Here is a 14231-nt window from a genome sequence, read left to right on the forward strand (position 1 = left end):
CTTTTACTTTCACACCAGCATCTACTGAATTTCCCCAAATCTTTATCTGGAAGCGGAAATGTGATTGCAAATACGAAAATTGAGTTTTGGAAGGAACTGTGGACACGTGGCTCAATTCAAGCAGTTTTTTCTGCCCTTTTGCATCCATGCAAACCTTAGACAACCCCAACTACTGAAACAGAGAGCGAGCAGAGTGAGATTTACATGAGGAGCCAAATGCAAAAAAAAGAAAGAAAACACAGAAAAATCTTAAGGAAAGGAACAGGAACTGCCAAAAGCTGATATCACGGTGCATTTGAAGCTCTGACTCTCTTCCATTGACTCAGTGGTGAGCGGTCACTAAATAGAAATATACTGTTGCTATAGAGAGTCAAATCTGATCAGATAATACAGATTATAAGGATTTCAATTCCACTTGAATTAGAAGCTGATGCAGACTTTTATTTCAGTATGACAGCATTTTCAACTAGAACCTAATATTCAGTAGGGCGCAGGGTTTTCATTTTGCACTTCTCTTATCTTCCACTTACAGCAAACTAATGAAAATGATTAGAGTTTGATTAAAAGTTACCAAGACAAACAGCTTTTGTTCAGTGGATTAATGTGCATGGATTTAATTGCTCATCTCAAGACTAACAATGTGTGCTAGCAAAATAAACATCGTAAATTTGGATTTCATATAGACTTTGAATGGGTCATGAACTGATGTTGTAAATTTCTAAACTCAAACTTTCCTTGCTAGTTCAAAAACTTTGTTAAAGCTTTTATTGTAATAATTTACCAAAGCATTTTCTTTATCACAGATGATTCATGTTTATACTTCTACATCAATGCTTCTTTAGCTCTGTCAACCCATTCATGCCAGAGTGATACAAGAGACACAAACACACCATTTATCCAGCAAAAAAACAAAAAAAAAAAAAACAAAGACATCCTACACAGTATAATTCACATAACTACACAATGCAACATACAGAGCATGTGACAAGAGGTTATATTTTATCTAGTCTCACTGACATAACAGTGTGATGACCACATCAGTAAAACTCTTTTGTTGCATTATTTAACTGCAAAATAGCTTTTTAATCAGTTTAAAGTAGCAGTGTTGCATCCAGTTAAGGCAGAATCACTTTCTACGTTCGGCTACGTTCACACTGTCAGGCTTAGGCCAAATCCCAATTCTACCCCTTAGCCCTTACCCTTATGTGTTCAAGTGAAGGGGTAGGGGTGTCCCAATTCTCTTTAACTTGAAGGCAAAGGGTTAAGGGGAAGGGCTAAGGATAGCCCTTCAAACAGAGATTTTTTAGGACTACACTCGAAACCAAAGGTATAAGAACATTTCTCAGAATACACCAGCTACGACATAAACATGGCTGCACATGGAAGTGAAGAGATGCACAATTAATATTAAGGGTACAAAAATAGAATTGGGATTAGACCTTAGAGCTCAAATCTGATTTTTTTTCTCAGATCTGATATTTTTGCATAGCTGTTCACATTGTAGTTATAAATGTGGCAAATATCAGATTTCCAGTGTGAACAGAGCATGGCTAATGGTTGATATTTGGGTAACGAGAAACCGTTGTCGTTCAAAAAAAATATCAAAATGAACAACCTTAAATGTTGGGGTAAAGTATTTTCCCATTTCAAGGTCACAATTAAGCTATTTTTTTCCCCATAGTCTACAGAGGAAACCATTGTTATACAATAACTTGCCTAATTACCCTAACCTGCCTAGTTAATCTAATTAACCTATATTAAGCCTTTAAATGTCACTTTAAGCTGTATAGAAGTGTCTTGAAAAATATCTAGTCAAATATTATGTACTGTCATCATAGCAAAGATAAAATAAATCAGTTATTAGAAATGTGTTATTAAAACTACTATTTATTGTATAGAAATGTGTTGAAAAAATATTCTCTCCGTTAAATAAAAATAGGGAAAAAAATAAACAGGGGAACTAATAAATCTGACTTCAACTGTATATCTGATTTAATACCGCACATGAAAGTGACACAAATTAGGATCAAAAAGATCAGATTCCATGCGGTTTAGGCTGTTCACACTGCATAAACAGATCAAATGTGGGCAAAAATAATCTGATTTGGGCCCGATTGTTGCCTGCAGTGTGAGCGTGGCCTTATTATAATGGATTTAACAATTTCTAATCACATCACTGTAGCGCCAGTAGTGGAAAGAGTAAATAAATAAATAAATAAATAAAAATTCATACTTAAGCAAAAGTATCATTACTTGTCAATGTAGTGCAAGTAGTGCAAAAATTTAAGTATCTGTTCTGTTCTGAGCTTTAATTAATAATTTAATGGCTTTGAAATAAATATAATTAAAAGGAACAATTCTGACACACACAATACATATTTTTGGCTATTGCTCATGCAACTTAAGACTTAAAGGTTTTGTGGTCCAAAGTCACAAATAATAACTTTATCAGCTCATTATTTTAAAAGTCAAAAGAACAAACAGAACAAAATATTCATTTTAAAATCTAGTAAAAGCTTCCAGATTTAACAGATGCTATAAAGCACACGCGGTCCTATAATGGCTTGAGTCCACTTACCCTGGCTTTATGCAGATCAGCTTAGACTTGCAGACTAACTCTACATCTCCTAATTAACATTCAAGAGACGGTTTATCCAATATCACTTTTCTGTTCGCAATCCAGGTTAGAACTGTTATGGAAGCAGAAAAGCCTCTAATCAGCATATTTACAGAGCCGTTTCCATACGCAAGTCCAGCATTCATCTGACACAGACGTGGTTTATTCCAGAGTCCTTGGGGGCTCCTTCAGTTTGCAGATCTCGATTCCCCCCGACTTCAGGAGAAATAAAGATACAGAGGAGGGGGGGGAAGCTGCTTTCTTCTCTGGGCTAAAATACAGTAACCTTATGATGACTGGGCATAATTACAAAGCAGAATCCACCTTCCCTGTGGAGCACAAGTGGAAATGTTCCTCCAACCACACCACCAACTCAAGTCCAATGACTCCCAGTAAAGAAGAGAGGAGCATTTTCCCACGACTATAGCCACGACACAGCTGTCATCCTCCGGGATGTGTGACTCGGGACATGACCGCATCAAGTCCACGCACGAGGCAGATTCCAGCTGATCTGTGCTGAGAGAGGATACAAGCACGACGTCAAGGCGGCTTCAAATAAGATCCAGATTTTCCTTCATCTTGAGGAGAAAAACAAATGTACTCGTGGTGAGGACGAGCTGGCCTCAGTCGTCGTAGGAAAAAATGAAAATGAATCAACAAGAGAGTCCAACTTTCAGCTTAGTATTCCAGATGTGCGCGAGGGAGCATGGAAACACACAAACACAACACATTCTCTCACTTGCGTACCAAACCGCACTCAAAAATAGACCAGCAAAACGGGGGGCAAAATGGTTGGCGAGCGAGGGGGTTTTCTTGAGTGTAGTGCTTGTCATGACTACTGGTTTTAAAGTAAACCACTGTAAATTTGCTGACAGGTAGTATTACCATTTCAAATTTTTATCGTCATTAAAACCGTGATTGAAACCGTGACAGAAAACTCACTGTATATACTGTAACAATTAGCTAATCACAAAAGACTGCAATCCACTGATTTTGCGCAGCTGCCATTTTTAAAAGTGAAATAGAGGCTGCAGTGGGAAGAAACCCGGATGCATCACCTAAGCCACACAGAAATGTTGTGTACCTGGCTGTATATTTTATCAGCGAAGAGAAAGTGACACAAATTTATAACTTCACCTCCTTCCGAGTGACTCGAAGGTCCGTTTTGAATGGATAGTGAAAATAAAAAGGGAGTTTAGGAAAATGGCACTAGTTAGCTAACATTTTCTTTCCCAATACACACATTTTAAATACCATTTATCAAACTCAAGTTAGTGAACCGATTTGTTTACTATATTACACTTGTAACAATATTGAATTTCAGTACTGTAATGAAAAAAAAAACTAATTTCCAGCTAACATTTAAATGCTGTTGAGAGCATTATTTTTATTTTATTTTATGATTTTATGATTTTTATTAGTTTTTTTCTTGATATAACATACAATACCATATAACTATATAAAATGTATACAAGTTCTTCCATTATTAAATAAATTAGTTCATCAGTTTAGAAAATAAATAATTCGACAACCAGTAACAAAAGTATAGAAATACTAAAAATAATAGCACCGAGCATAACATGACAAATACGTTCATATTTAAAGTGAGGATTCAATCTCAATCATGGATTCCATTCATAATTTAAGTATAGTGCATTGAATAACTTTTTAAACCTGTTTTATACAACACAGGCTCATTCTGAAAACGTAGTCAAGTGGACAGAGATATGTATAGCTGCATTTAATTTTTTAAGCAAATGATATGGGGCGGTATGACGCCGTTCCTTTTTGCGCTTATTGACTGACCGTTTACCTCTGTGTAAAGGGCTTTCCCACTGCAACCAGTTTGTCCAGTTAGTTCATCGTGTTCGTCTGCAGACTTCAGACACAGAGAGGGGTTGACCATGACAACGACGACCGGGTTCGAGTTCGGGGAAGAACGGTTCCAGAAATCAGGTAAGACAAAAGCAGAATCCAAAAAATAAAATGAACAAGTTCATATAAGGGTGAGAATGTGGTGAAATCTGAAGATGTGGTAAAAATCAGATGAGGGATTTTCTTTTTCTGGATGGCTTTTGTAAAATGTTGGCCTCTAGTAGGTTTACGCAAGAACAGCGTGGGTGCAAACAGCACTTGGGAGAGACATTTGAGATACGAACAAGCGTACATATCTGCCCCTTGTGGATTCGCGAAAACAAAAACTGCAAAGATACGTACCTCCCAGGACGTATCTCATGGTCTCCAGAAATGTCCATGGGACTTCAAATGAGCCTAGGTTGGTATTATACGTCCTTGTTGAGCACATTCTTAAACACCGCTGATTTGCCATAGTGTTCACCAGTGCTCAACAGAAATGACTAATTGCCCATAAAAGTTATCAGTTCACTACACTTTACCAATGTTTACAGAGTGCAAACACAGGCAAGCAATCATTTGGTCTTCGCTGTCTTAAAATGCTCCAGTGTCCCTGTATTTGTGTTTGCACTCAGTGAAGAGTGGTAAACTGATCACCTTCATGGCCAATCACAGTCATTTCTGTTAAGCACTGCTGAATATTAGGTCAAATCAATGGTGTTTAAGAACTCGCTGAACAGGGCTTAAATGTTAGCAGGAAACTAATTATTTTTTTTTTTTTAATTTTAGTATCGTAGTCCACAGCATGTTTACATTGCTGATCCTATACTTCCGGGTTTCTTCCCACTGCAGCTTCTCTTTCGTTTTTAAAATGGCAGCCGCATGAAATAAGTGTATAGACAGTAGATAAAAAAATATAGATATATTTTTATATAAAGACAAAGTATCTTATATGTTTTTCATTTAAAGTGTGTGCTGCACAATAATAAGAATTAAAAATGCTAAATTCAATTGCAAAGAAAAAATAGTAGTCATAAATATCACAATTAGACATTTTCGTCAAATCAAAGAACCTTTTTGACTTTTATAAAGAAGCTTGATGCAACTTTGATACATACTAAATTTTTATAAAAACTATATATATTTATATATATATACACACGTCTTTAGACTGTAAGGGAAACCCACACGAACATGGGGAGAACATGCAATCTTCACACAGAAATGCCAACTGACCCAGTTGAGGCTTGAACCAGTGACCTTCTTGTTGTGAGGCGACATTGCTAACCACTAAGCCATAGTGACACAAAATATAAAACAATACAACCATACATAAGGAAACAGATCTAAAAGAATCTATATTTGTTGTTTGTCACAAGACTGCATTAAGCTGCCAATTTTACTTATTGTTTGTTCTTTTTCAGATACAACACTTGGTGGAATGCAGCAAGTGTGTGTGTGTGTGTGTGTGTGTGTGTGTATGTGCGTGTGTGTGTGTGTGTGTGTGTGTGTGTGACATTTATTTTTAAACATTTACAGCTCATTTTAACAAAAACTATATATATGTTGTGAAAGTAGTGATAACCATGAAAACTTTGGTCACTGTAATCGTGACATTAAATGTTTATACTTTCACAGTACATCTCTACTAGAGTGCACAATATCCAAAGTCTTCCTCCCTGCATTCTTCTCTCATCCCCCCTGTTTGTCTCCGTTCTGCTTTGCAATTCGATTGCGATTACTCCCAAGAGAAGGAGAGGAGTGTTGTAGGCAGAGAAATAGAGAAATTTTGTTCATAGTCAACATAAACAGTACCAGGGCGATGTTTAGACTAAAGCTCAGGACACAGTGGCTTCACGATTAACTGTCTGCTAGTAGGCTCTTTATAAACATTCCACTCAAAAATAGAAAGAGAGAGACCTGGGAGAGGGAATAAGAGAGTTTTTAATCTCTTTTCTGTATCAAAGGGATGTCCCCTTGAGAAACACATACACGCACTCCTCTCTATCTAGGCACAGACCAAAATAGCAAAACAAATCTTAAGAGAGGTTTGTGGTTCTCACGGATAAATAAAAGCAAGCGACAGCACTGTAAAGGTCATCACCAGAGATCAAGCATAAGTTGACTAAATAAACATTGGACTATATTCCCAAAGGTTTGTAGCAGGGTCAATGACAAATAGGATATGGATATGTGTCCAAAGTAAATAAAAGACATGTGCCAGGTCCTTGTTATATATGCTTTTGGAATACATTCAGAACATTTTCAAGGAAAGCTTGAGTTTTGGTACTGTTAAAATATCATGTGACGCAAACCGTGCATAAAAATGTATTATTTTGATAATTACAATCTTGTGAGTATGCTGTTGTCAGAAGCAGTTTGAAACAAATTCTTGACTATGACTACTGTTAACAAAACCAAATAAGACCAAACAAAACCAAGTAAAACAAAACAATAACAAATAAAACCAAGTAAAACAAAACCAAAACCAAACCAAAACAAAATCAAATAAAAGCAAGTAAAACAACAAAACCAAACCAAAAGTAAAAGTAAATAAATAAATAAAAGCAAGTAAAACAAAACAAAACCAAGTAAAGTCAAACAAAAACAAAACCAAGTAAAATAAAACAAAAACAAAACCAAGTAAAACAAAAACCAAATCAAGTAAAACCAAACAAAAGCAAATAAAATCTAACACAAACAAATAAAATCAAGTAAAACCAAACCAAATCAAGTAAAAAAAAATAAATAAATAAATAAAACCAAACAAAAACAAAACCAAGTAAAACAAAAACCAAATCAAGTAAAACCAAAACGCAAATAAAATCAAACAAAAACAAATAAAACCAAGTAAAACCAAACCAAGTAAAACTAAACAAAACCAAATATAACCAAACAAAAACAAAACCAAGTAAAACAAAAACAAAATCAAGTAAAACCAAACAAAACCAAAGAAAAACAAAGAAAAACCAAAACAAGTAAAACAAAAACTAAATCAATTAAAACCAAACAAAAACAAATAAAACCAAGTAAAACCAAAACAAACAAAATAAAACCAAACAAAACCAAATGAAACCAAACAAAAACAAAACCAATAAAAACAAAAAACAAATCAAGTAAAACCAAAAAAATAAATAAAATAAAATAAAACCAAACAAAAACAAAAACAAAGTAAAACCAAGCAAAAGCAAACAAAGCAAAACCAAACTAAATCAAATAAAATCAAACAAAACAAAGTAAAACCAAAACAAAACCAGATAAACCAATCAAAACAAAACAAAACCAAGTACAACCAAACAAAACCCCATGAAACTAAACAAAACCAAGGAAAACAAAAACAAAACAAATACAATTAAACAAAACCAAGTAAACTAAACAAAAGTTAAAAAAACAAATAGAAACAAAAAAACTAAGTAAAACAAAACAAAACCAAATAAAAACAAAACAAAAAACAAAACCAAGCAAACAAAATAAAACAAAACCTAATCAAATAAAACCAAACCAAAGCCAAAAACAAAAAACAAAACCAAGTAAAACACAGGCAAAACTAAATACCTGGAAGAAAAAATACAGCTCTATAATTACAAAAATAAAAACACTAGTAAGAAATAGTAGTAGTAATAATAAGAATAATAATAATAGTACCGTAACAGCATATTAATATGGCTAAACCAACACTGACCTTAACTTAGTCATGAGGGTTTGCAGAGTCCTTCCAATTATATAATTCCATATATTTTGTATATCACTCACCCCATAAGACAATATTAGGCAGTTTGATTAAAATTAATTTTCCCCTAAGAAATATTAATATCACATTCATGTGTTTTCTAATTAAGAGTTTCATTCCTTTAAGGAGACATTCTGACAGCTGAATCATTCTTCATTTTCTACCTTATATATCAAAACAACAACAAAATTAGCCACTATCATACTTACCAAATAGTTGCTTGCAAGTTATTACATGTATGAGTTCTATTTCTATTATTTATGAATAAAGAAATACATAAAATATTATGAAAATTGAGAGCAGACGCAACAGCTTTCATATAGCAAGTTGCATAAAGTGTATAACACATGGTGTCCTGGCAGTGTAAAAATGAGTCCTGTTCAACAGATGGTAGAGTCTAATATAAATCATCTGAATGGAGTCAGCGCAGGTTGTCCACATACAACACTGAGGTGCAGAGATGCTGGTGCTCAGCCAATGCCACTGTTTCTGGCACAAACCCTACATATGGGAGCAATCGGAGGCCGTATTCCCACTGATCCCACTGCACTGCTACGCCACCGAGATCCTCAAGCGCTATTAAAGCCGCTATTTATCTCAGAGAGAGACTGAAAAACACTCAAGTATGCGTGTGACTGAGTGCCACGTTTTGCTCAGGGAAAACAGATTGAAAATGTGAAAGAAGATCCTGAAAAGAAAACAGACAGAATCCAGTCGAGGATGTGTGGTGGAAATGTTTAAGACTCCTCCGGCGGGAGCGTTTCTCTGAAGACTGATGGAGTATGTCCTACTGAACAGGTCTGACAAACAAAGCCATGATTGCCTTTCCATTTACTGCACTGGACGGTTATTCCACTCAGTTTTTTCCCCCGCTCTCAGCAAACGTTTACATTTTCCCTTATTCTTGTGAGCTATGCATTCCAGTGCAGATCAGCTCTCTAAGTCCAAATAACATGCTATATCAGACTGCACAACATACAATATGTTCATGTCCTCACATCACAAACATTCATTCATTTTCCTAAGGCTTAGTCTCTATTTCAGGGGTCGCCACAGCGGAATGAACCACCTAATATTCCAGCATGTTTTACACAGAGGATGCCCTCCCAGAAAACATCCATACACACTAATTCACACACACACACACACACACACACACACACACACACACACACACACACACACACACACACACACACACACACACTACGGACTATTTAGTATATTAAAATTATCTGTATTTGGACTGTGGGGGAAATCGGAGCACATGGAGGAAACCCACGCCAACACAGGAAGAACATGCAAACTCACTAATGCCAACTGGCCAAGCTGGGACTCGAACCAGAGACCATCTTGCTATGAGGCGACAGTGCTAACCACTGAGCCACCGTGGTGCCTACATCTGAAACAGTGGTCTAAAAATCTCAGCAGACTTTTCACAGACTCGTGTGAGCCTCCCAAGAACACAATATAAAATCACTAAACCAATAATCAACAATCTGTTATTGCTGGTCAGACATGTTATTCTAGAGGCCTTTCTATTTTTCAGGAATGGAAAGGATTGTTCATCAAAACGCTAAAAATCACAGCCAGGGAAAAAAAAATGTCACTGGAAAAACACTAGGATGACAGATGAGGCACATAAACTGGCCATTGCTCCAGCTGAAGTCACACTCATGCCGTTATGTAACCACGCGCTCTAATTGCTGTGTATTACCAGCCTTGTTCAATTGCTGTATAATGTACCAGGCCTATGTAAAAACAGCAGCCAGCCAGTCCACATGACCTTTCAGAGCTAAAGACAGAACATGAAAAGCGTCTCACACACACACCCGCTCGGGCAACACCCACCACACATCTGTCCCCGGACCACACTTTTCCATTAAACATTTCCTTTTAACAGACAAAAGCGCACTGTTTCTCAAGCTAATTCTGGAAAACAGTTCAAAGTGTTGCATAATTGTTCATGGCTGTGCTACATAAGGAGAACTTCACTTTTAAAGATCCCATGAAATCAAATGTTGTGGTTTTCAGTATTTGAGGTCACCCATATGCTACATTCGGGACATATTGTAATGCACGGATGGCGGGAATATCAGTAGGTGCTGTGGATAATCCGCGGGTTGGACGGGTTCGGTAATAAAAATGCAACCTCACAGCAACTCGTAACTTTTCATACAATCTAACTCGTACAATTTACTATGATTTGCTCATCACCCAATGACGTTTGGGGTTAGGGGTAGGGTTGGGTGCCACGCCTCCTTTTTAAAATCATACATTTTCGTACAACTGAACTCGTAAGAATTAGCCACTAAACTGACAAAACGTAAAATACTTACGTTTCCTTGTGAGATCAGGCTAAAAAAAAACACATTATGATTAATTGCGGGTGGATGTAGTGAACCAGCGAAAAAGTAGAGAGTGGGATTTGCATAATGGAAATATGGGAATAACGCAAGAGTAAACTTTCATCAGAGGAAAATCTGCTATCGTTCTGGGAGAAACAAGATTGCTTATTTACTTGACTGCAGGGCCTTGCGAGGAAAATCTTGTTCATTCCTACAACAAGCGGTAAAAGCAAATGCTCATTTAGTGCAGCTGGCTGCGTTTTGGAGGCGAGGCGGAATCGCCCAAATTTAGGCACAGTAGATGCTATTCTGTTTTTGCACAGTGCGAAGAAAAAGGCCACGTAAACACAACATAGCTGCTGTTTAGGCTGAAGTGACACCCTTTTTGTTATCTTGTTCCTGTATCTGTAAAAACTAAAATGTCTAATATTTACTTTCTGTATTTGAAAATGAAGAAAATGTTGTCCAAAGACAAACTTTTGTTTTTATAAATAAATATTCATTTAAAAAGTTTGATTAACGTATGCTGTTATCTTACTATCAGAGATGTGCAGATTAGCTCACTGAATCTGCAAGATCCACGATGACCTAACATCATGCCCCAAACAAAACCAAATAAAACAAACAAAAACCAAGTAAAACCAAACAAAACCAAGTAAACCAAAACAAAACCAAACAAAACAAAGTAAAACCAAACAAAAGCAAATAAAATCAAATCAAAGTAACACCAAGTGAAAACAAAGAAAACCAAGTTAAACCAAACAAAATCCAAGTAAAACCAAACAAAACCAAATTAAAACAAACAAAAACAAAGTAAAACCAAAGAAAACCAAGTACATCAAATCAAACCAAATAAAACCAAACAAAACAAAGTAAAACCAAACAAAAGCAAATAAAATCAATTTAAAGTAAAACCAAGTGAAAACAAATAAAACCAAGTAATGTCAAAATAAAACCAAACAAAAACAAAGTAAAACCAAATCAAATCAAATCAAACCCAGGTAAAACCAATGAAAACCAAACAAAACCAAGTAAAACCACAACAAAACGAAAACAAAACCAAAGAAAAACCAAAGAAAACAAAGTAAAACCAAAGAAAACCAAAGCAAAACCAAACAAAAGCAAATAAAATCAAACAAAACCAAGTAAAACTAAAACAAAATCAAATAAAACCAAACAAAATCCAATAAAAATTAATTAAAAAACAAAAAGTAAACAAAAGCAAACAAAGCAAAACCAAACAAAATCCATTAAAACATGACTACAAGTTTGTTAATTTATTAACCAAAATTTAGTGTAAGATTTAGTCCAAAATTTGACACCTTAAACTGAGCTAACAGTCTGATTAATTATGTATTGCAATATATATTTACAGTTTCCTTTAGAAGCTTATCTAATGGATCTACTGCTTCCCTGCAATCTCTCAAATAAATTGCATAAGGGCAAATAGGAGAGAGTCCGCTTAAACACAAGCTTTTAAACTGATTTATTGTGGATTGATTTGTCAGAGATCAAACAACTAATCCATATACCATAATTGACATTATGACTGAATAAAAAAAATAAATAAATAAAGAACATGATCATATGTTAAACATTGTCTTATTATGAAGCTATTAAAATTTGCAGTAAATGTGCAAACTGATTAAACTGTTTATCATGATGTAATGTGAAGTGGGCACTGACAAAAGGAGTGTGGATTTAATGCAGAGTTTATTAGGAGAAAATTCAAGCAAGCGACAGTCAACCCAGGAGCAAACAGATGTATACAGGCAATCCAGATTTGTGGTCATAAAACCGACGGATGGTCAAAAGGCAGGAAGCAAGCATTGAACCAATCCAAACAAAGCAAGGTACTAAACAACAAACTCTAAAAACAAGGAAAACGAGTCATAATGTTCACAATCAGTATAACAAGACTCAGCAACTTCTGTGTTTTTGTGTGCTGACTTTATAGTCCATGTAATCAAGTTATGAGCGGCTTCAGCTGTGAGTGTTTACAATCAGACAGGATCTAAGCCAGGTGTTTGAGAGGTGCAAGATTGGATCTTGTAGTTCTTTTGCTGGTAGATCTGTAGTTCTCCTGTGATCTACATGAGCTAGATCGCTGGTGACTGTGACACATGACTTGTAAAATTTAACTGACAATCAAAATGTCATGCCAAGATATTTTTCTACTGATACTTGTTCTTTAAGCTCATATTTAATTCTGAAATGTTTAATGATTGTTTTATTGATAATTTTTGTATTAAGAATTTTATGGACTTTGTGTCTTTAGTATTTAAAGTTAAAATGAATTCATCAAGCCAAGCTGACACTAAGGCTCAATTCCAATTCTATTTTTGTACCCCTATCCTTCCCCTTGCCCTTCCCCTTGGCCCTTACAACCGAGGGTTAAGGGGAAGGGCTTCAAAATTTACCCCTAAGAATTGGGAAAGCACTACAGCACCTGCACACGTCATAATATGTCCTCGCGATCTCCTGCTTCATTTGAGATCAGACTTTTGCAACTGCTGTAGTTATTCCAGTTGTGTTATTTATTGGTATTTATCTTCAGGAAATCACTGAAGGCATATAGTATGTTATCATAACAATATAAAGTGGCGATATATGATAAATGATATAATGTAAACACACCAAAAACAACATTAACATTATAGCAGACACTGTAAAAAGCTCATTCCCAGCCACTAAACATTACTGACAGGGTATTCGAGTGTCAGAATGCTGTGGGACTAATGTAGAGGAGTTATTAATAGGGATTATAGATTGCGAAATTTAGCTTTTTTTTTAAGCATGATGGTAAAACACGAACGTGGTTATGAATATATTAAAACATGTGTTTGTTTGACATAAAAATTCATAATAATGACAAGAAAATTCTAATTTGTGGATCTCATTACTTCCGGGTTCAGCGATACTGCCGTTATGGCTGGTGTATTCTGGGATATTTTCGTACCCTTGGTTTCAAGTGTGGTCCTGAAAAATCTTCGTTCGAAGAGCTATTCACCCCTTCCCCTTAGCCCTACGCCTTCAAGCTAAAGAGAATTGGGACACCCCTACCCCTTAGCGTGCATGCGCAAAATGAGGGGTAGGGGTAAGGGGAAGGGCTAAGGGGTAGAATTGGGATTGCAATATTTACATTTTAAGTCAGTTTATCTTGGCGTTCTAAAGCAACTAAAACTAGAGTAACTAGAATTAAAATCAACAAAAACTTTAACACAATGTAAAAATGGGAAGAGCATTCCAAAATAAAAAGACATTCATAAAAGATTCAATGCTAGACATTCATTCTGTCCAAATGTCTTGTTTCAATTAGTAATGTACCAAAATACTAAGAAAACCTTTTTTTTTATGTGTCCACGAGCTCAATATTTGTAAACAAAATTAAGCACCAAATAAACCATACTCTTTGATAATATATTCCTTCAATATGTTAATCAGGATTTCGTTTAAAAACATCTCATTTTTTTTTCCCCAAGGAATGCTCTGGATTAAATGTTTATTAAATTAGAGTCAGACTCAAAAAATATCTCAGCGGCACCACAAAGTCTCTTTTGTTTATTACCTCCAGAACTAAGCCTTCCAATCACAAAGCAACAACTAGAGCTAGCTAACCCACAAAAAAAAAGACAAGACAGATTTTATAGCTGACCAGATATAATGCAAACAAATCAATCGG

General features: G+C 35.5%; 1 protein-coding gene across 9 annotated transcripts in view; it reads right to left on the reverse strand.

Moving 5' to 3' along the window:
• Positions 1 to 14231, reverse strand: part of raph1a (Ras association (RalGDS/AF-6) and pleckstrin homology domains 1a) — a 148706-nt gene that overhangs the window by 78285 nt on the left and 56190 nt on the right. Inside the window, exon 1 of one of the 9 annotated variants that reach the window (XM_073911949.1) lies at positions 2579 to 3402. The gene's annotated coding sequence lies outside the window, so the exon portion shown is untranslated. 9 annotated transcript variants of the gene reach the window in all.

This window comes from Danio rerio, chromosome 9, assembly GCF_049306965.1.
Source record: "Danio rerio strain Tuebingen ecotype United States chromosome 9, GRCz12tu, whole genome shotgun sequence".
NCBI classification, from domain to species: domain Eukaryota; kingdom Metazoa; phylum Chordata; class Actinopteri; order Cypriniformes; family Danionidae; genus Danio; species Danio rerio.